The sequence below is a fragment of the Triturus cristatus genome, chromosome 7, assembly GCF_964204655.1.
Source record: "Triturus cristatus chromosome 7, aTriCri1.1, whole genome shotgun sequence".
NCBI lineage: Eukaryota > Metazoa > Chordata > Amphibia > Caudata > Salamandridae > Triturus > Triturus cristatus.
Window position 1 is genome coordinate 666426860 of NC_140590.1, and position 23326 is coordinate 666450185.

General features: G+C 46.4%; 1 protein-coding gene across 2 annotated transcripts in view; it reads right to left on the minus strand.

Moving 5' to 3' along the window:
* LOC146810319 (ATP-binding cassette sub-family A member 9-like) overlaps window positions 1-23326 on the minus strand; it is a 1478308-nt gene that overhangs the window by 1195207 nt on the left and 259775 nt on the right. The window lies entirely within an intron of this gene.

A 23326-nucleotide genomic window follows, 5' to 3' on the forward strand; every position in this document is an offset into this window, starting at 1 on the left:
TGCCATTCACTACAGTGCCTGGCAACACATCTGGGTGAGCACACAGTCTCTGCACAAGGGGTTTCCCAGGCTTGGATTTTGGGAATAAGGTGCACTGTGAGATTCAGGGCCGGACTGGCCGTTGCGGATCCAGGGCATTTTTTCCTGTGTGTCGTTTTTAGACATGTGGGGCCAGGTTTGTTACTGGGGGTTGGTTTTGCAGCAGTGCTGCAATATCGGCCCCTGTAACAAAAGCAGCAGTGGTGCCTGACACTAACACCCCCTCCCTTTCCCCCTGGGCCAGTCGAGCGGATTGCCAGGGCTGGTTTCTGTTCCCAGTCCAGTTATGGTGAGATTGTTGCAGTAGGGCAAACAGGAATGCTGCAAAGGGGGATAGGGTTGCCCCTTAGAACTCTTACCCAGTTGGTTATGGAAGAGCCAAGAGACAACCCCACCAGGTGCCAGGCATTAATATGGCACCTCAAAGTGCCCTCCTCAGAACATTTTCTGGACCTGTGGAATATCAGAAGAGGAAAAAAAGTGACACTATCCCATGTGTGTTGGAACGTAGAATACAAAATGTGACAGAATCCCTTTCTGAAGTGGGCCTTAGTAACATTTTCAAACTTTTGAGTTTCAACCTTTCACTGGGACCATTCCACTTGGTGTTTCCAAACAGGGCTGCTTCGTGGCTGGCCTCAAATTTTGCCTAGGTCCCAGTCTTCTGCTTCCATAGACTATCATTGGCTCTTAGTGCATTGTTGGTGTCATTTCTAATTAAAATTTTCAAAATGAATATCCCTATTCCACCATATATGATTTGTGTAGTTTTAGTATCATTTTGTTTATAAGATTTTAGTCTATTTTTCTAATTCGATTTGAGATTTTTATTGTTTGGTGTTCTGATTTTATTACTGTTTTGGTACTGCTTTGCCCTAAGTTATGTCTGTCTGCTCTGTGCATAGCGACCAGGGGGTCGCTGATCTCAGGTTAATTTGAGACTCCATCTCTTAGGAATCCACGTACATTGTATAGTTCTCTGCACATGCATGTATATTAAGTAGTAGTAAATATTGGAGGACCCTTCGAATTAGCTGGAAAATGGAGAATACTTATTACTAAATGGGAAGGAGTTAGGTAGGTGTAAGAGCAGCCTAGGAAGGGGAGAGGTGTCGTTTAGGGAGGGAAATGAAAATAAAAACACCCGCTCACAAAAGAGTAAGTGCATTGCTATTCACAAACTGTACTTCTAAAGTTACTACCGTCGCAATTGGCCCAAAACAGTTGAAGATGTACTCCAGCCCAGCCTTAGAGTAAGTTCAGCACCACAAATGGCCACTCACGGATACTGCAACACACTCCCACAGAAAAAATATGGAGGCAGGGACAAATGGCCAGTGGTACGAAATCTTTATTTTGCATTTCCTGGATGCTGAGATGCCGTTCGGCACATGATGTCTAGGTCAGTTTCCTCATTTGAGGCAGCGTCAGCTCTCAACTCTTGATTTATCTCAGTAGGCTGGTTGGCAGGCTGCTGCTTCGCTTGGTTATGGCAGACGGATTTGAATTGATTTTCCTTACCACAGCCTTTGCACACCTCTCTGATGGCTGGGCATTTCTTGTTGTGAGGGTAAGCCAGGCCACACCTGTAGAATATTTTTGCGCTTTCCAGGGGCCATGGCTTGTGCTTGTCTGTGTGTTTATGGCTGGTAGCTGCTACCTATGGCTAGCATAGTCTCTTTGCTGGTGGTGCCTGCTTCCATGGCAGCTGCTTCCTTGTCAGCTCACTGTTCCGCATGGACTGCATCCAGCATCTTATCAAGAGAGTGGGCTTCTCTGAGCATGGGTCTTCTAAAGGATTCTGATAGACAGCACACTATGAACCTGAGGCGGATGGCATCCTCATTGGAAAATTTGTTGAACTGGCAGTGCTTGATGAGGCTTTCCAGGCACTCTAGAAAGTTGGCCATTGACTCTCCCAGTTGCTGACATGCTGCTGAATGTGTAGCATTCATAGTCCACGTTGCTGGCAGGGTCGAACTTTATGGCAAGTTTGTCTTTCATCTTTTGATATGTGTTGGACTCTTCTTTTGGGATCTTCTTGAGGGCTTCCTTGACACCATCTTCTGTGAGGGTCTTTAGGTATCGAATCACCTTGGTTTCATTGGGTTCGTCGAGAGCCTCAATGAAATCATCAAATTTGCAGATCCAGTCAGCCCACTGCGCACCAATGTTGTGCTTCTTTGACATGTCAAACGGGGACGGTGGCTTCAGAAACGTGGCAGTGTACTATGTGGAGCGTCTTTTAGTGGACATGGTAGCTGAAGATGGGGGGAGTACCTTGCACTGTCAGTGCAGATGAAGGGTATGCAGACAGTCATTGTGCCTGCCACTCACAGGAAGAGGTTGCTACCAGCGGCAAGAAGTAATTGACAGGTCTTCCCAATCTAAGATGGTCGCCTGGTGGAGGTTGGCACGACAGAGGAAGCTTTGTGTAGGCCTTCCCAAGCCAAAATGGCCACAAAAGGTGTGTAAGCATTCCCAAGCTAAGATGGCTACCAAAGGTGTGAAGGCCTTCCCAAGCCAAGATGGCCACCATATTGGCTTGGGTTCCATACAGTAGACAGGTTAGTAGGCTTCCCCAATCCAAGATGGCTACCAGCAGGAGGGCAGGGCCTGGTGAGAGACATGTGCTGGAGACACTGGATACTTTAGAGGGCTTTGTTAGGGAGCTGCAGGAGCCTGGATGAGCCAGTAAGCAGCTCTGATGGGAGATTTAGGGCGCAGTATTGTAGAGAGGGAGGCCATCAGGGGCTGCAGGTTTGAGGGGCATGCCCCCACAGCAGTCCGGCAGGTGTGTTCGCAGCCAGAGAAAGCATGGCAGACCGCACAGAAATGGAAGCTGCATGAGGCTGACAGGCCAGTTGATCGGTGAGCAAGTGGGTGCTCCCCTCATCACCAGTTGTTCTGTTGTGCGGCAAAAAAGAGAAAAACACCTCTGAATTATGTTCTGTGCTGGACTGCACTCCAGGGAACTACCTCTACGATGCTGGTAATCTACTGTTGGAGACCCTTGCAAATCGCTATTAGGTAATGTCACTCCAGTCATTCCTATGGGCCTATAGTCCCATAAAAAAGTTATGGGAATGCGTTCGCAAATTGATAATTGCAAATTGCAAATGCAATTCCAAGAGTGCCAGGGGGCCTAAGGCCCCCCTGATGCACCCCCCAAAAAGGTAAGTGTGCACATGTGGCGCAAGCATGTGTGTGCACCACATGTCACTTTGAAAAAACGTTTGTGAATTTTTCAAAGAATTGGCAGATTACCCTCAACTTAAAGTTGATGGTAATTAGCGTTTCCTAAATGCACAGTTTGCATTTAGGAAAGACTTGATGCATCGCCTTTAGGGAATCACAATTTGTGTTTCCCTAAATGCATTCACAATTTAGGCAATCGCAAAAAATTGTGATTACCTAATTTGCAAATGGAAATGGGTTCCTGCATCCGAAAAGGGCTTTTTCCGATCGCACATGGGCTGATCCTGCAAATCGGCCCATTTACAACCGGAAAAAATCTTGATGCATGTGGCCCTTAACATTATAAAAAATATGGACTGGACAGACCATCTCGCACTACGTTTCTACTGGACTGCGTTGAGTTCATCCGAAAGCCCTAAGCAGCGCACGAAATCACATAGAGCTTGGAAAGGAGTAACGGCCTCAGCGTTTAGCAGAGGCTACTCTCCTCCATCACTTGGTGAGATTGATTGTGATTTAGCCTTAGAGCGAGTTGAAGCCTCTATTAAAGAGGCTCTTGATGTGATTTGACCAGTGAAATGGGTAAGAACTCCGGTTAGAGCAGCCCCCGCGCCATGGTACACTGGAATATTAAAAAAGGAGAAGGACAGTTGGAGATCTTTAGAAAGAAGATGGAGAAAATGTAAAGTAGCAGCTGATAAAGATAGTTATCGTGCAGCCCACAGAACTTATTTAAACAGCTGTAATAAGACTAGGAGAGCTCACCTGGGTACCCGGATTATGGAGGCTAAGGACTCTTCACGGGAGCTTTTTATCATTTTGAGAGAATTCACCTGCCCGCAGGCAAATGACTCGCTCCCGCCAGCCACGCAGGAGTTTTGTAATCAGCTAGCGTCTCACTTTACCGATAAGATTGATATCATATATCGTGCCTTCGGGACAACAGAAAATATGAATAACAATCTCGCCCCTAGGACAGTCCCTTGTTCATCTAGCCTAGATGACTTTCCCATCATGACGGGATCCCAGGTGGGGGTTTTGCTGGCCAAAACCAAATCAGGATCACTCTTGGACCCACTGCCACCTAGGGTCATGAAGGAGTTGTCTCCTATTCTTGCAGATACTTTGGCAGTTATATGTAACATCTCTTTAGCTACTGCTACCTTTCCGGGTAAATGGAAGGTATCTCACGTTAAGCCGCTGCTTAAAAAGGTATCAGCAGACCCAACAGTGGTTCAAAACTACAGACCCATTTCTCTTCTTCCATGTTGGTCTAAAATCATGGAATCTATATTTAACCGTCATCTTTCTAACTATTTAGAAGAGAACAAGATATTAGATCCTACTCAGTCAGGTTTTCACACATCACACAGCACTGAGGCAGCCTTGCTCGAAGTTACGGATACCATCAGGATGCTGCTCGATGGGGACTCTCCAGTTATGCTGGTGCTGTTGGACCTGTCGGCAGCCTTCAACACCATCTCCCACAGCATACTACTAAATAGGTTGCAGGAGGTTGGTGTCGGTGGCTTAGCCTTTAAATGGTTTCAAAGCTACCTATCTGATAGAACCCAATCTGTTCAACTAGGGTCTTATGTGTCATCTCCTGTTGTGGTGGACAAGGGGGTACCACAGGGCTCTATATTGAGCTCCACGTTATTCAATCTATACGTGGCCTCCTTAGCCTCAATTATCAGGAACTGTGGCTTTGAAACCAGATAGTACGCTGACGATACGCAGCTGATTGTACACATTGGTAAGGACCCCGCCAAAACGAAAGCCAGGTTTGCAACTTGTATGATTAACATTGCAGACCGGATGAGGAGACATTTTTTACAATTAAACTCCTCTAAGACCGAGAAACTTTTGTTTGGCAAAGCTGTTGATCTGTGGACTCCAGACTGGTGGCCACCCGAATTGGGTGCGGCCCCCGTCCCGAGTAGCTGGGCGAAGAACTTGGGGATTAGGTTAGATAACCAGCTCTCAATGGAGATACAGGTGAAAACGCTAGCTACCTCTTGCTTTGGGACCATGCGGATGTTGAGAAAGATCTACCCATGGATCCCGCTGAGTGCTAGAAAGACCCTTATCCAGGCACTGCTAATGAGTTGCCTGGATTATGGCAACTTCTTATTGGTAGGAATCAAGGAGGACCTCTTTTCCAAATTGTAGGTGGTGCAAAATACAGCTGCCCGTCTTGCTCTTGACAAACCAGCTCGAACCCCCTCCTTGCCGTTCTTACGCCAATTTGCATTGGCTTCCAGTAAGGAAACGGGCCACATTTAAAATGCTGTGTTTGGTCTTTAGGTCCTTGCATGGACTGGGGCCAGTTTGTCTGACTGATAAACTTAAATGGTATCAACCTACACGGCAGCTTAGATCCAGCAATCGTAAAACACTGTGTGGTCATAGAATTAGGAAGGTAAAGATGGGGGGTCGTTCCTTTTCGTATCAGGCCCCCAAGCTGTGGAAAAGCCTCCCTGAACAAATCCGCCAATGCCCGAATCTGGCCCAATTTAAAAAGCTGCTCAAAACGTGGCTTTTCTAATGCTTTCCCCTCGCTGACCGCTTGCCTCTTTTTCCACCGCCAAGAGATCCTCTTGGGGATGATTCGTGCGCGATATAAGTGACCTAAATAAATAAATAAAAACTCAAAATTTGCATAAATTATTTTAACATTAATTCCTATGGGGCTTAGCGACAGATGTACAAAAGCTTTTTTGCATTTCTTGACTGGCCGAATCACAATTTCAGCCCGAAAAGCAAAACAGGCATTTTGATATGTTCAAAAGCCAAAAATTGGTTGACATTTGCAATTTCTCACCTGTAGAAATCGCAAACTGTGACCACGATTTATGAAAAGCAAATAAAGATCATCGCTACACCCACCTCACCTTCCTCTCAATCCACGGCGTCTCCAGTCAGTGACAGTGAGGAGGATGGTCTACTCTTGATGATGTATACCACAGACACGTGACCCTACGACCCAACCAAATAATGATTGTGCCATGAACTTCATCTTCAACAGTGATGCTTCAGTCAATATCATCAGCAGGTGAGACCTAGCTGACCTTCAAAATTATATGCAACTCACTGACACGTGACAAAAAATCTATGTGTGGGCCAAGAAGACACCAATACGCTGCATAGGTAAGTTCACAGCGCCCCTCACCTACAGGAGGCACAAAGTCCCCACCACTTTTTACATCCAAGACTGTCAAGCTCCAGTCCCCGGAGTCCTCTGCCTACCCATTGTCACCAGGTTGGAACTTATGCATGTGCATTCAGAGACTGAGATTATCCACCAGGTGCACCTGTCAAAACCCACCAGCTCCTGTCCAGGTGTTCATCTGGAGTTAAACGGACAGTCCATACCATTCATTATTGACAAGGGCCATCCATCAATGTGATGCTGTTTGATTGCTTTACTGAACTTGACCCAGCCCAAAGCTCTCACAGTCATCCATCAAAATCTATACATGGGCTGCATCCAAGCGGCTCAGTCAATGTGACTTTAACACATGGCAAAAATTCCATTACTGATACCATACATGTGCTGCAAGGCAAGACATCGGGGTCCTGCCTCCTCAGCTTTACCTCCAAAGCAGAAATCATTTTTATTTCCATCAACTATCACTTTGCAACAGATCAAGGTTTCGCTCATCACTCCCCAGCTCTCTTCAGTGGTCTCAGTAAACTGAAGGATGTTCTCGCTCACCTTCACACCGATGAGTGGCACAGAGACACAGGAGAGCTGCGTTTCACCTGCAAGAAGCGGTGAAGAAAGAGATCACAAACATCCACAGTCTTGGCATTATTAAACTGTCCACACTCCTTGGTATTCCTCATCGTTGTGCTCCCTAAAATGGACAGGAAAGGAGATTTTCTAATCTGCTGCAGCCCAACAAAGCAATAGAATGTGATCACCATGTTGCGAAACTCTTCTCCAAGCTCAACCTAAACAAGGTCTACCATCTGATCGAATTGGAGGAACAATGCCACTACTTCACAACCTTTACCACACACCTGGGACTCTTCCATTTTAATAAACAGAACTTTTTATCTCGCTGCTGAAATCTTCCACGAGTCCATTTACTATGTAATTTAACCAGTATCCAACACATTCAGCTACAGCGATGACATCCTGTCTTTGGGCTCACACGCAAAGTGCTTGCTGTAGCCCTAAACAAGACCTGCCACCTACTATGTGAAGCTGGTCTCACTCTCAATGCTGGCAAATGTGAGATGCATAAAACCAGGCTGAAATTCTTCAGGCACATATTTTCAAAAGAAGGAATGATGCCCGTTCCTGAAAAAGTTGCTGCCCTCACAGCTGCGAGCCTACATAGAGATGTTTTCAAGCTTCGTACCTTTTTAGGCATGGCTAGCTATTGAACCAGGTACATTCAAGACTATGCTACCATCAGTACCCCCCTTCCATCACGTCACAAGTAAGAAGGTGGTTTTCCATTGGGCTCCAGAATGCAAACATAGTTTTTAGCAGATAACGGGCACCCTTGCCAAAGCTACTGTCATGGCCTACTTCGACCCCAAACTGTCCATGAAGGTAACTGTCGATGCCAGATCAGTGGGTGTTGGAGCAATCCTGGCACAACACTCTGGAGCCCAGCGTCAAATTGTAGCCTAAGCCAGAAGAAGCATCTCTGACACTGAGAAGGCCTATTCTCAACCTAAGAAGGAGAGTCTCACATTTCCATATCTTCCTATATTGCAAAAGGTTCACTATCATAATGGACCGCTAGGCTCTCCAACCCATCTTTGGAAATCCCAAAGATACAATGTCCCCCAGGATTGAACAGTGGGAAATATGCCTAAAGGAGGGTGACTATACCATTGTCCACAAACCAGGAAAAGAACACAATCCTGCAGACTACTTCTCCAGACAGCCATTACACCTGGCGAAGCAACATTCATCCAATGCAAAGGAGGACCTTCAATTCATAGTCAGCACGAGCATGCCCCCGCACTCTCTATTCCTCAAATAGTTGGGGCTAAAAAAGAAGATAGAGTTCTAGCCCTCATCACATGCCTCATTGATCAGGCACAAGTGGAAGCGCCGCGTGGAGTGGTTACTCTGAGGAAATCAAGGCCTTCCAACACTAGCTGGCAGCTACATAAGAGCGACTCATCCTAAGAGGGTCACGTATCCTGATTCTCGGGAAACTACACAAACAAGCCATTGAGCTGGTGCATGAAGGGTACCAGGGGATAGTTGCCACCAAAAGGGCTCTCTGAGACTGACTGTGCTTCCTCAGGCTAGATGTCATGGTAGAAACGGAACTGGGAAAGTGCCACCTGTGAATCTGTTTATTGCCAGCCATGCAACAATTACCCCTGGAGGTGTCACAAATACTGGAGGGAGTGTGGAAGAAGTTACTGGTTGACTTCTTTGGTCCACTTGAGTCTGGCAAGTATCATCTTGTGGTAGTAGAGGAATACTCCTGTTTCCTGTTAGTAAAAATAGTCTCATCAACTGGAGTTGCCAAGGTAATCCAGACCTTATATGACATCTTTTTGACGTGGCGATTCGCTAAAGTACTGAAGTAGGACAATGGGCCCGTATTCACCAGTGGAGACATGAGAGAGTTCCTGAACTGTATTGGCTTGAAAATCATCAGATTATGACACTTTGGTCCCAAGCCAATGGAACAGCAAAACAATTCATGGGAACCCTCAATTAAACAGTGCAGAGAGCTAGCGTAGAAGGATTTGTGCTTGAGGAGGCCCTCTGTCAAGCTCTGCAGGTGAATCGCACCACCCGTCACTGAACACCAGGGAAGACTTCTGCCAACCTAATGTTTGGCTGATGCAGTTACACCAAATAGTCGCAATGGTCATACAAGCTTCAGGTGATCCTGGACAAGCTCAAGATCAAGGCTACTGACCAGGAGAAGAAGAGGATGAAAGTACATGCAGACACCAAGCAGCGAGCGCAAGAAACTCTTCCTGAGGGTGATGAATGGTAGTGGTCAAACAAAGGAAATCCCCATTTGACATGAAGCCACTCCAAGTGACGGCAGTAAAAGGGAGCGTGATCATGGTGACCCAACCTGGGTAATCCATCACCTGAAATGCGTCACACTTTAAGACCACAAACCCTGTGCAGAATACCAACATCTGCCTTAGCACAGCACCAAACCCTGAGATACAAATAGATGCCTCTTTTGACCTGATGATTAATGAACCAGCTCCTCCAGTGGTAATCACTCAGTAAGGCCAGGTAATAACCAGGTCTGATGACTTATGAAAGCCATCTAGACTCAGTAAGAAAACCGGAGTTCATGTTAAAATGGATGGAGGTTTTGAGTCGGGGTTAGGACGCTGCTACCTCCTCAAGGCTGATGCAGTAACAACATAGACAGCCGGAGAGGAGGAGTTTGAGGTGGAGCCAGATACAGTGCAGCAGGTGTGCCTGCAAGCAGCCTTCTGGCGTGGGCTCCCGAAATATTAAAGAAGTGTTTCAGTCCTTATAATAATAATAATAATACTGGATTTTATAAAGCGCGAACAGCTACCTCACGAGGAGGTGTCCCGGCGCTAGAGGAACCATAGAAGACCTGGGGCGGAGATAGAAGACCTAGCATGGCTGGGAGAAGAGCCAGGTCTTTAGCATCTTCTTAAAGCAGTGTTCAGATGGAACCTGCTGGATTGCTTGAGGTAGAGAGTTCCACAGAACGGAGACGTTTGCTGAAAAGGTGCGTCCGACTAGATGTCTTGTCTCTTTCTTGCCTCACAACACGACAACTGCCTGAATTCACAGTATCAGACCTTAAAGTTACAAAGAGGTAGGTGTCAGAAATAAAAAGAAACAATCTGTAAAGTAATTCAGTGTCACCCATTAAGAAAAGGGAAACCATGGTATTTCAAAGTCAGGAAACTGCAAGCCCACACTAGTACATAATTCAAAAGTGTTGTTTCTCTACATGACATAGCCAGAATGAAACCCCAATACAGTGCATAGTATAGGAAATGTAATAACCTCTTCATCCCCATTCCTTATCTGCTTACTTTATAATTGCAGTAGTGAGGCCCTGTCTCTTTCCAGTTGAAGGGAATGGATGAATGGATGAAGAACAGTCACCTGAAACTGAACTCGGACAAGATGGAGGTTCTCATCCTCAGCTCCTGCCCCTCCGCCTGGGACGACTCTTGGTGGCTGGCCTCGCTGGGAGCTGCGCCGACACCCACCAACGACGCTCGCAACCTGGGGGTCACCCTGGACTCATCTTTGTCAATGACCCAGCAAGTCAACGCCGTCTCTCCCTCCTGCTTCAACACCCTCCGTATGCTTTGCAAGATCTACAGATGGATCCCCACCGGAACCAGAAGGATGGTCACCCAGGCCCTCGTCACCAGCAGGCTGGACTACGGCAACAACCTCTATGGAGGAACCATGGCTAAACTCCAGAAGAGACTTCAACGCATACAGAACACCTCCACATGCCTCATCCTCGATATCCCCTGCCAGAGCCACATCACTGCCCACCTGAGGAACCTGTACTGGCTCCCCATCAACATAAGGATCACCTTCAAGCTCCGCATCCATGCCCACAAAGCACTCCACGACGCCAGACCAGCATACCTCAACAAACGACTCACCTTCTATACCCCCAACCACCAGCTTTGCTCCGCTGACCTCACCCTCGTCCCACGCATCCACTGAACGACCACTGGCGGCAGATCCTTCTCACCACCAAGACATGGAACACCCTCCCCACTCACCTGCGACAAACCCAGGACCTGCTGACCTTCAGGAGGCTTCTCAAGACCTGGCTGTTCGAACAGTAGCAGCTCCCTCCCCCCCAGCGCCTTGAGACCCTCACGGGTGAGTAGCGTGCGCTACAAATGTTTGATTGATTGATTACAAGCAACATTTTTTGCTCCTAAATTAAGCACCAGCCTCTTCAACTGATAAAGGGACATGGTCCTCCTGCAATATCCTGTCTCTGTTTTGTGTAATCCTCACAAGTCTACTTCCTTTCCACAGTGCTGGTTCCATTTATTTACGGTGTTTGGTCTCATTTTTATTTTTTAACTATTTTTATATTTTATGCAGTGCTGGTGTTGAAAGGGCCGGCCTCAGGGAAGGACAGAATATGTACCTGACCACCCTGCGACCCACCTTTCCCGGGAGAGGTAGCCGAGCACTGGCAGGAGACCCCGTCAGGGCTGGGTCCCGTACCTAAGATCGTACATGCTGATTTAGCACCATGCAACACAGAGACACCACACTGTAGATTCTGAAGCACGTATTCTTTATCTAGAAATATCAGGACCTTTATGATCCGCAGAGGCGTCTGTACAAGTAGAGCAAGGGCTCACAAAGTCTCGGTTGGGGTAAGGGTAGCGGGACAGTCTTAGGATCAGGGTCAATGCAGGGCGTATCCGGCACACGGCTCTCAATCCTCGAGCCAGGGATATGATACGATCTTTAGGGTCCAGCCGGACCAGAATGTCTCTTCAGTTGCGACTAAGTCTGCAGGGCTCGAGTAAGGGTGTTGGAGGTCGAACAATCTTCAAGGAGCCGCGAGTCGGTCAGCAGGGCTCAGAGTTCTCAAGGGTGCAAGGGGAGCCGCGACCACGTCAGCAGGGCTCGGACGTTTCTAGGCAGAAGTCCGTCTCTGCCAGGTGGAGCTGCGACGCTGTCTGCAGGTCTCACCGAGGTTCCAAGAGTTCCGTCGGACTTTGGGAGGATGTTCTTTCAGCCGCAACCACGTCAGCAGGGCTCGTTTCGTTCCAGGATTCAACTGCCGAGGGTCTCAGAGCGCCCCTTGTTATAGGTCGACTCCTCTTTCATGTCCGGAGTCCTCACGGGCAGGGGTCTTAGCGCCTGGGGGTCGTTTGTTGGGGGTTCCTGCCACGCGGCCCTTTGATCCTTTCAAAGCGGGGCCGGGAGGGATCCCAGACATGCAGCAGGTGTGGAGCCAGCCCTCAGGGTGGCCGGAGGGGCGATCAAAACTATCTCGTGAGAGGGGGCCAGGTGTGAGGGAAACTACTCCTCCCTCTCCTGCTCACCAGGAGCTCTCTCTCCCCCCAGCCGGCATGGCGCGACTAGGCCGGGGTTGCGCTTGGGTTGAGGGCGGCCATCTGGGGTGCGGGCCGGGTCACTGGAGGCCACGAGGCCGATGGAGGGGGAAGGGTGCCCGGTGTCGGGAAGATGGAGGGAAGGACGGGGGTAGCCCCGGGTTCTGTGGGGGACCAGGTGTGGACTGGGTCGGGTAGGCTACGTTAATCAGGGTTGTGTGGGGTGCAGAGGTCAGTCTGGTGTCGCTACGGGTCTGGATGGGCCACGCCACGAGGCAGGGTCCAACAGCTGGGTCCTGTGTGTTAAATACAGGTCCTGGTTCTTTCCTTATGATGTGGATGGCCTGAGCTTTTTGAGAGACATCGGTGCTTCAGCCCACATGTTTATAGATAGTGCTCCTGAGGCGGAAGCCGGGAGCGGGTGATCCTTTTAACAATTTTAAAGTTGTTTTAATCTTGTATGTGATAACGTGTACCTGAAATACTTGAGACTTGCATTCCGCGGTGTTGGCGCCATTCCAGGGAAGCCCCTCGCTCCTGGACACGCCCACTGATGCTCGGCCACGCCCCCTCCCACACTATTTAAATCGCGCCGTTGCACAGCGCGGTTGCAATTTTAAAGTTGTTTTAATCTTGTATGTGATAACGTGTACCTGAAATACTTGAGACTTGCATTCCGCGGTGTTGGCGCCATTCCAGGGAAGCCCCTTGCTCCTGGAAACGCCCACTGACGCTCGGCCACACCCCCTCTTACTCACCTTAAATGATGTGTTGCCTACGACCGCGCAGCGGACGCGCGCAGCGGGAGCGCCGCTGGCGCGCCAAAGGCAAGCCCGTCTGCGCCCGTCCGCGACCACACGGGACCCGGGGCCATAAACCCTGGTCTCCATACCACCCAGCTAAGGACCTATAGTCCAGCGAACATCCACAGCATTGGAACCGCAGCTGTGGCACGTTGCACCCACAGATTCCCACCAGATAAACTTCCTCCCCGCTGCCCGTCCTGCAATTATCCCCTCAACACCAAAATCCCAGCAGACACAATCCAGAAATATTGTATGTACCTGTTGAACTGTAGGTCCCTTCCGAAACACAGCACGGAAATTGCCCTGCTATTAGAAGAACGGAAACCGGACGCCATCTTCCTGACGGAGACATGGCTCACCCCCCACTCTGAGCCGTACCTAGTCACAGCTTTACCCCCTGGCTATCAAATCCACAGGCTAGACCGGTCGGAAGGGAGAGGAGGAGGCCTGGCTATCATACTAAAGGGTCAGTATCGTTGTCGTACTACCGCCGAAGCAATCCCCGAGTGTGAAAGTCTTGCATTCACTATCGACTTCTCCTCAAATACTTCTTTCTCAGGCACTCTGATATATCGCCCCCCAGAGCCGGCAAAAATGTTCCATAGACTTCTCCCGAACATTATAGCCGAACGCATTATGTCAACTGCCAACCATACTCTTCTGGGAGATCTTAATTTTCACTTTGACAGCCCCACAGACCACATTGCGTTGGAACTAACAGATGACCTAGCAGCATTGCAATTAATTCAGCATGTCTCAGCCCCGACCCATGAAAAGGGCCACCTACTAGATCCGATTTTTAGCAATTGCACGGAGCTGTTGGTCAGTCAACCCATTGCCCTTCCCTGGACTGATCACCACTTAATACCTTTCACCTGGTTTACCGATAAAGCCCCCCGGTCCACCCCCCAACCCAAAGTCACTAGGAACTGGGCGAAACTACCCACCAAGGGTTGGATAAGCTACTTAGAATCCACTTGCCCACCCCATTCTACAGACCCCAATATAGCAAACCAGGAATATGAGGGTTGGATCGAAAAATCTTTGGACGCCACCCTACCCCTTCAGAAATCCATACCGAAAAGACTGCACAAATCAGCCCCTTGGTTTTCAGATATCTTAAGAGCTAAAAAACGTTTATGTAGGAAACATGAGAGAGCATGGCGCCTAGACTTTCTACCTGAGAAAAAGTCCCAATACAAGGAGGCAATCAAGGCTTACAAAGACGAGATTAGGACAGCGCAAACCGCCTATTTTTCGGCTAAAATTATGGAAGCCAAATCCAAACCAAAGGAAATTTTCCACTTGGTAAAAAGCCTAACAAAAGTGAATAACGCAGCTCCATCCTTAGCTAAAACGCAAGCACAATGTAATGAGCTAGCGGACTTCTTCCATAAAAAGGTTACTAAGATCTACTCCTCCTTTCCAACAGTAGATATAACCCCAATAACAACTGTCCAGGCACCACTGAAACACAGAACTCTCCCAGACCAACCTACCCTAGAACATTTTCTCCCCTTAAATCTGGATACCCTTAACCTCCTAGCCCGGCAAATCAAATCTGGCTCCCCACTCGACCCAGCACCACCAGATGTTATGATGCAGGCTAGCCAGGTCACCCTACCCGTGGTACTGGAGCTATTAAACTCCTCCATTTCATCATGTACCGTGCCCACAGGATGGAAGAGAGCCATGGTACGGGCTTTGCTTAAAAAGCCCAATTTAGACCCGGAAGACCACGCCAATTACCGCCCAATCTCTCTGCTCCCCTGGGCAAGCAAAATTCTTGAGAAACATATAAACATCCAATTAATAAAATTTCGTGAAAACCACTCGTTACTGGATGTTTCTCAGACAGGGTTTAGACCTAGGCACGGAACCGAAACAGCACTGTTAGCGGTCATTGAAGAGTCACGGAGGATACTGGATCAAGGTGGTTCAGTGGCAGTGATCCTCCTTGACCTAAGTGCGGCCTTCGACACGGTCAGCTATTCCACTCTGCTGAACCGTTTAGCGAAGATCGGAATAACAGGAAATGCACTTAGATGGCTCAATTCCTTCCTGAGCAATAGATCATTCCAAATCTTTGATGGTGACACAGTGTCAACCAGCAAATCACTGAGCTGCGGGGTGCCACAAGGATCCTCTCTGAGCCCTGCGTTGTTCAACGTATATATGAAGCCACTGGCTGGGGTCGTCCAACCGTTCTGTATCAAGATCATATCATACGCAGATGATACCCAGCTAGTGGTGTCTCTGGCGCAGGAGGGTAACAGGCACATAACAACAGGCCTTATGAAATGCCTACAGGATGTTAAGGAATGGATGACAGCCTCCTCCTTAAAGCTCAACGGAGACAAAACGGAGCTTATGCTCTTGGGCCCTCCTTCACCAGTGCCTTTTATCTCCCTCTGGCCTTCCTGTCTAGGTCCTCCTCCAACCCCGAAGGAAAGTGTAAAAAGTCTGGGAGTCTGGTTAGACAAAAATCTCTCGTTCACCACCCAAGCCACCAAGCTGTCTGCCACGTGCTTTGGCTTACTTAGAACAGTGAGGAAAGTCCTGCCCCTCCTGCCGATGGAAGCGAAACAAGTAGCAATACAGGGTCTGATTCAATCCCGGTTGGACTTCAATAACGCCCTTTACTTGGGCTCCCCCGAATCTACCTTGCGGAAGCCCCAACTGGTACAGAACTGTGCAGCTAGAACCTTGCTTCAGATCCCACGCAGACAGTCAATCAGACTTGGATTAAAAAAACTACATTGGCTCCCGGTGAAACAGAGAGTTGCATTTAAGGCACTATGTATCTCCCACCAAGCCTTCTGGAATAAGAGCCCAGCAATTAGCAACAGTCTAGTTACCCATTACCGCCCTAGCAGGATTCTCCGATCTACGGAGGCCTTCCTGGCCTCAATGCCTAAAGTTAAAAGAGCCAGAACCGGAGGTAGGATGTTCTCCCTAAATGCCTCCAAGCTATGGAATTCTCTCCCTCTACAACTTCGCTCAGACCCTGACCTGCTATCATTTCGTAAACAACTGAAGACCCTATTGTTCACACAATCTCCCTGATCCCGATCACCTCCTCATTGATCACATCTGCACACCTAGCGCTTGGACGCCCCTGGGGCAGCAATCGCGCTTTACAAATAGAAAAAAAAAAAATAATGGTGGCACGCTGGTTAAAAGAATGCACCTGTGCTATACATGTTTGAGCTGTGAAGCGGGCCTGCATTTCAAGCAGGTGGCAATTCAGGGCGGGTTTAGGCTGTTATTATAAAAATGCTAAGGTGCTGTAATATTTGGAGAGGAATTTGAATGGAATAGCAATGTATCTTATGCAGTAGCTAAGTATCTATCTTTAAGTCTCACAAACGCTTACGAAACACTAACAATCACTGGATGATGTAATCAGTGATGTCATTTGAGATTTCATCAGTGATGTCACTGACCATGTCATGAGTGATGCAATAAGTGAGGTCATAAGCAGTGCATTGCAAGGGAGTAATTTATAGTTAGCTCAGGTAACTGTAACTGCCGAATTTCTATGGTTTTGTACGCGTGAAATGAGAGCCTAACTATACCATCCCAGTAACCTTTGTTTATTTAGTGAATTTTGAAGTTTTTTAAAATTGTATTTCCGAACTATAACGTCCCTGTTACCTTTGTTTTGAATGAATTTCTAAGGTTCTTTTAATTCTTTTGATAGTGTGATGGTGATTGGCTATATAAGTCGGAGAGTAGGTGTGTGAGTGGGTGTGTTGGTCTGTAAATGGGTGTCAGTGGTTATGTGGGTGTGAGTGACTGTATGGGTCTGTGAGTGGGTGTGTGAGTGAGTAACTGTATGGATCTGTGAATGAGTAGTTCAGTGGCTTTATAGGTTGGTGACTGGGTGTGTAAGTGCTGTATGGATATGTGAGTGGGTATGTTAGTTGTTTTGTGTGTGAATTGGTGTATCAGTGGGTGTATGGGTGTTTGAGTTGCATACTAATAAGGTGGCTATGCCTCCAGGCGATTTTAGAGATTGGCATATTTATAGTCATTGAAAGGGAGAAGAATGGACTCAAAATAGAACCCACTCACCACAGTCACTACAGATGGCGCTCTGATAGATAAATCATGAATTTGCCTTTGCCAAGGATATCATATTGTCTTTCAATGTGGAATTGAAGAGAAAACACACTTTGTTTGCCTGTGCGAAGCCCAGAAAGTTAGGATCATTTGTCCTTGATGGAGGTGGAGATTCAAGTGGGACACCTGCTATGTTAATATTTGCTTTCAATTGAGGTTTAATTTCTGTGAAATGAGCAAAAGAGGAACATCACCTGCCCATTTATCCAACAAGAGTCCACGGTCTTGCATAAAATATCTACCCAGCTGGAGTAGTTTATACAGGTTAATTTGTGAGTGCTGCCTTGTTTGGTAAATGTCAGGTGTGTATTCCACAGTATAGCTGCATAATGGATCAAAGGGAAATGTGTCCAACGACTTTTCCTGAATTTTGGCAAAGTTATTGTTCCTCATGTGTCTTTATCCAGAAATTTGTGACATTAATCCTGCTATACAGAAGACAACAAGACTACAAAGAGGTGAATCTCCACCAAACAAGGCTACTTTATCCTAATTATATGAAGTAAGTACTTCTTTGTTTGGTCGAGATATCCTTATTTTGTTGGGCCTTCAAGAATGCAGCCTAATTTTTTTCAGCATCAAGAAACAGATGTCCCCAGAAGGCTTTTCTTTTTTTAAATTCACAAATTCGCCATGAACAGTTGCGAAACGTATATTCCGCTATCACGGTTATTATTGAAATCGATGTGATTTATACAAAGTGTAAAAAACATATACACACATATTGTAATTAACGGTTATAATCAGTAGTTTACTAATCTAACATATAAAGTGAGATTTTCCTACATAATTGTATGGTTGAACACTGTTTTATTCTATTTCCTGTAATCACGAATACGTCGGGATTTGCAACATTGCGAATATCACATGACTATTAAAGAATTGGATTTCATTGGACAAGATAATTCTAGAAAGAAAGTCCCAACCCAGTTTTCTTTTCTTCACACTTCCAGTGTTGAGATTGGAGGTTCACATTTCAGCATCTGCTCTTTTCAATTTGAATATTGATTTGGTTTATTTTTGGGAAATTATTTCCATTTGGTGGTAGTAAAGATGAGGAGAAGGAAGTGGTTGCTAAGCATGTGGAGTGCTCAATAAGTGAGTAGACCCTGTGCAAATGTTTGCCCAAGAAGTATTTGTGAGGCACAACAAGTATGTTGTATCATCTGACGATTTACCACTCAAAGGAATTGACTAGAGTAAAGAGGGAATGAAGTGCAGGAGATCCGTTTACCTTAACTGCAACACCTGGGTGCATGGCTGTATTGGTAAGTGAGTGGATGTGTGAGTGGGTGTACGGATTAGTGAGTGGATGCATGAGTGACTGTATGGGTGAATGAGTGGGTATGTGACAGGTTCTTTGGTTGAGTAAGTACATGTGTTTGTAAGTGTATAGGTGAGTGAATGGGTGTGTCAGTGATTGTATAGGTGTATGAGTGGCTATATAGGTGAGTGAGTGGCTGTGTTAGACCTGTATAGGTGAGTGAATGGGTGTGTTAGTGACTGTATGGCTGAGTGAGTTGGTGTGTCAGTGACTGAATGGGCAAGTAAGTGCATGTGTCAGTGACTGGGTGGGTAAGTTGGTGTGTCAGTGACTGTGTGGGTGAGTGGGTGGGTGGGTGTGTGACAGGTGGTATGGATGAGTAAGTGCATGTGTTAGTAACCATATGGGTGAGTGAGTGAGTGTGTCAGCAACTGTATATGTGTGTTACTGGTTGTGGGAGAAGCTGTAGAGGCGAGTGAGTGGCTGTGTTACTAGCTGTTGAGAGAGTGGATGTGTTAGTGACCATATGGCTGAGTAAGCAGGTGTGTCAGTAACTGTATGGGTGAGTGGGTAGGCAGTGGCTGCTCTGATCTGTGAGAGAGTGTGTGAGTGCCTGCATTGGTGAGTGAGTACATGTGTATGGGTGGGTGAGTAGGTGTGTGAATGACTGTATAGGTGGGTCAGTGAGTAGGTATCTGAATGGGTTTATGGGTGAGTAAGTGCATGTGTTAGTAGCTGTGTGGGTGAGTAAGTGGGTGTGCCAGTGAGATATTGATGTGTGAATGGGTGTGTGAGTTGCAGTATGGGTGAGTGAGTAGGTATGTTAGTAGCTATATGGGTAAGTGAGTGCCAGTATGGGTAAGTGTATGAGTGTGCCAGTGCCTGTATGAGAGACTAAGTATATGTTTGTGTCACTAGCGGTATGGGTGACTGACTTGCTATGTTAGTAGCTATACAGGTGACTGTGTGGGTATATAGAACAATATTCCAGAGTGGATTCTAAGGAGCTGAGGGTCTGTCAGGTCACGGTTTCCCCCACCAGTGCCAACCTCCATTGATGAAAAGCAAATTGGAGAGTCTGTCCAAGACACAATGCTTTAAGCGTATCCCAAACCACCGGGAGAGATGCTGATCAGATATTATAATTTGAGAAACGCCCTTAGGTAGACATTCATAGAGCTGACAACAGTAACCTGCATTTGAATGTCCAACATTTGGGCCTGATGACTGAGTAGACTCACCAAGTTGGATAAACAGTGACAGGGTATTATGGTCCAATAGGACCATGGGGTTCTGTGTGAACCTAGAAGAGGAGGCTTAAGTATAACTTAGCAGGGACATGTCTAACCTTGATATAGCCTTATGGGCAGGGGAATAAAACATAAATCCCTATTCCCTATTATGCTTAAAATGCCAAAGATCAACCAGAACATAAGAGGAGATTAACCGATGAACAGCCCCCAGAGCTGGTGCTTGCCCCGTCAAGCCAGGTCATTAAAATGCTCGTCTGGGGACAGAAGCTGGGATGCCAAATCGTTTTTAGGACACAGCGTCACATTGAAATTGCCACAAATTATATAGGGTGGGACCAAAAGATGCAACTACGATAGAAGAAAATCCAAGACGTTTGGGTGATCCGTATTTGTCCTTACAGGACACAGACAGTGAAGTAGTCCTTGTCCTTCTAAATAGTCATCACTCGCCAGCACCCCCCCAGAACTGTCATTTGACATAGAACACCCCACCAACTATCCTGTGCCAGGAGAGCAACCCCCCTCCAGGCAGAAGTATAACAAGAAGGGGATAAAATCTGCTAGCAAGTTCTTTAACAATGAACCCTCTGTCTGAGACAAATGAGTCTCCTGCAGACATAGGATTTGTGGCCTAAGTGTGTTCAGTTCTTCCCTCACAAGTTTACGTTTTTGCAGCTGACGATGAATAGGACCTCCACCATAACTAGCAATTACCATTATCCAACTAAGTTGACGGGCTTCTCCTCCACTTAATTTATTGAAATATACCATATCCGTAAACGTTTTGCCAAACCAAGATATACATGTTTCTTTCACTATAATCAAACTTGCTCCAAGTCTAATTGCCAGAAATAGCACCTCAAATGCTCTGTAAGACAAGCAGATAATCCCCATCTCCCACCCCTCTAGCCCCTGACCCACCCGGACACCAACACCTGGCTCCCATAGGGGTGAGCTGTCCTACCCCCATGCTGTGCCCCACTTCCCTATGGCCCGCACCCCTTTTCCTGGGGTTGTTTTTAGATGAGGCCCATGGCTGAGTCGGCCCACAAAACACTCTACAGTTCCAGGACAAAATATTATGAAAGGAATACTCACACACCTACTCTCAGATCCAGACAGACATTCAGATACTTACTCACACACCCACAGGCACACACACACCTATTCACAAACCCACAAAAACAGTCAACCACCCACTCACAGATCCCCTCATATACTCACAATACTTTTGTATATATCACACATTCTTTTACGAACCTCACACATACCTTTACAATCATATGTTGTAAACTACATTGCAATTCACATACCTGTAAATTGAGTTGGTTGATCAGGTATTTTTTTTATGGTGTCAGTTAGACTGTAGTCTCAGAGAAAATGTAAAATCTAAGCGTAACAATGGTGTACCACTTTCATACAAAGCAAAACAACAATTAATGACAACTTTTTCATCTTTGCACTCGGAGATATTGTTGAGGGAAGCAAATAAAAATGCCTCCTTTCACATTTTACTTTTCTTAACTCACGTCTCAATGGTAAGTATTTCTTAACAATTTCTTCCACTTCAGTGAAGCAACCCAATCTGGTAGTGGTTTTGGGTGTTTTTGCGAATTTATCACGAACCTCAGCTCAGTCCCCCGTGTAATTAGTGACAAATTCGCAAATATGTATAGGAGTCCAAAAACATATTTAGCTTTGTACTCTTCATACTTTGAAACTCCTCTAATGTTCATTACATATGTGACTAAGAAAATAAAGCCTCCATAATAAATAATGAGTGTAAATCAATTTAATTTTAACAAACAGACTACAGCCTGTTTAATGTCCTTCTCCTCACATTCTCTTAGCAGAGTTTCCATAGCTACTCCCTTTAGAACACCCTCATGAACCAGTAGGTCATAAGTTCACAACACATTCTAGAATCAGAACAATACTGTCCAAAACTGTTGCAGGTGTGGTTGACTGTTTGCAATTAAAAGCATATCCAAGATTGTATTACATTTTTTTAGTTTTATCAGAGCCATTCACAGACCTACTTATATTTCCTTAGAAATCACTACCTAATTTTAGCTACCTGCTTATTTTGACCATCAAATCAAATATGCCCTTTTTCAAGTCAGTATCTGCCCTCTATTTTAACTGCCTTTCAATTTGAAAACGGACTCATTTTTCTCCATCCTTCTCCAGTATACTACTCCTCCTTGCCTTAAAAATGGTTATACTGTGGATTGTGGGTCACAGCTTTGCGGTTTGGGCTAGAGAGTGTGCTAGAAAGAGCGGCATTGACAGGGACTTGGGTTCCCCTAATGTAGACATTAGTTGGATTGGCCAGAGAGGGTTCAAGTGACATCAATTGCTGCCTTTGGTTGAAAGCATTGCGGATAGCCAACACCCTGAACTAATGGTTGTGCACTGTGGTGGTAATGAACTAGGAACACACACTGGGGTAGGACTGGAAATCCTAATGAAGGATACCTTTGCTTAATTAAGGGTACGTTTCCCTCAGAATGCTTTGGAATTCTCCAGCATATGCCATAGGCAGAAATGGAAGTGGTCAAGTAAGTTCTGTCCAGAGACGGACAAAGCCAGGAAACATATTAATAAAACTGTTTCTGCATTCCTTAGAGACCATAACATGAGCTCTATCTACAACTTGCGCTTTGACATGGAGGGTATATATGGAAGTGAAGGAATTCACTTCACAGAGAAAGGCAACAGGATGTTCCTCAACAACTTGAAACACTGCATCCTGTTTTACATATAGTTATCATCTACACACAATAAACACATAGGCTCTTCTCAGAGCCACCATATCTACCAAACACTGGTTCATTTTATTTTTAAATACAAATTGTTTTCAAATTTGCGAATACATTGCGAATGTGCAAACAAAAGCAGATATTCAATAGAAACAAGCATGTTTCAAATGCACATCTATACAAATGACTGAACATCTGAATGGGTGTGTTAGAGTCTGAATGGGTCCGTGAGTGGGTGCATGAGACTTTGAGTGGACATGTGAGTGGGTACATGAGTTTCTGAGTGGGTAAATATGTGTCTGACTGAGTCCATGAGTGGGTGTATGAGTCTCTTATTGGGTCTGTGAGTAGGTGCATTAGTTTCTGAGTGGGTTTGTGAGTAGGTGCATGAGTATCTGAGTGGATCTATGAGTGGGTGTGTAAGTGTCTGTGGGGGTCTGTGAGTATGTGCATGAGTGTCTGAGTGGGTCTGTGAGTGAGTGCATGGGTATTGTGAGTGGGTACATATGTCTCTGAGAGGATCGATGAGTGGGTGTGTGAGTGTCTGTGTGGGTCTGCGAATATGTGGATGAGTGTCTGAGTGGGTCTGTGAGTGGGTGTGTGAGTGTCTGAGTGGGTTTGTGAGTGGGTGCATGAGTATGTGAGTAGATGCCTGAGTCTCTGAGTATGTCAGTGAGTAGGTGAATACATCTCACAGTGGGTCTGTGAGTGGGTGCATGAATGACTGAGTGGGTCTGTGAGTGGATGACTGAGTGTTTGAGTGAGTCTTTGAATGGGTGCATCGGTCTATGAGTAGGTGCATGAGTGTCTTAGTGGCTCTGTGAGTGGGTGCAT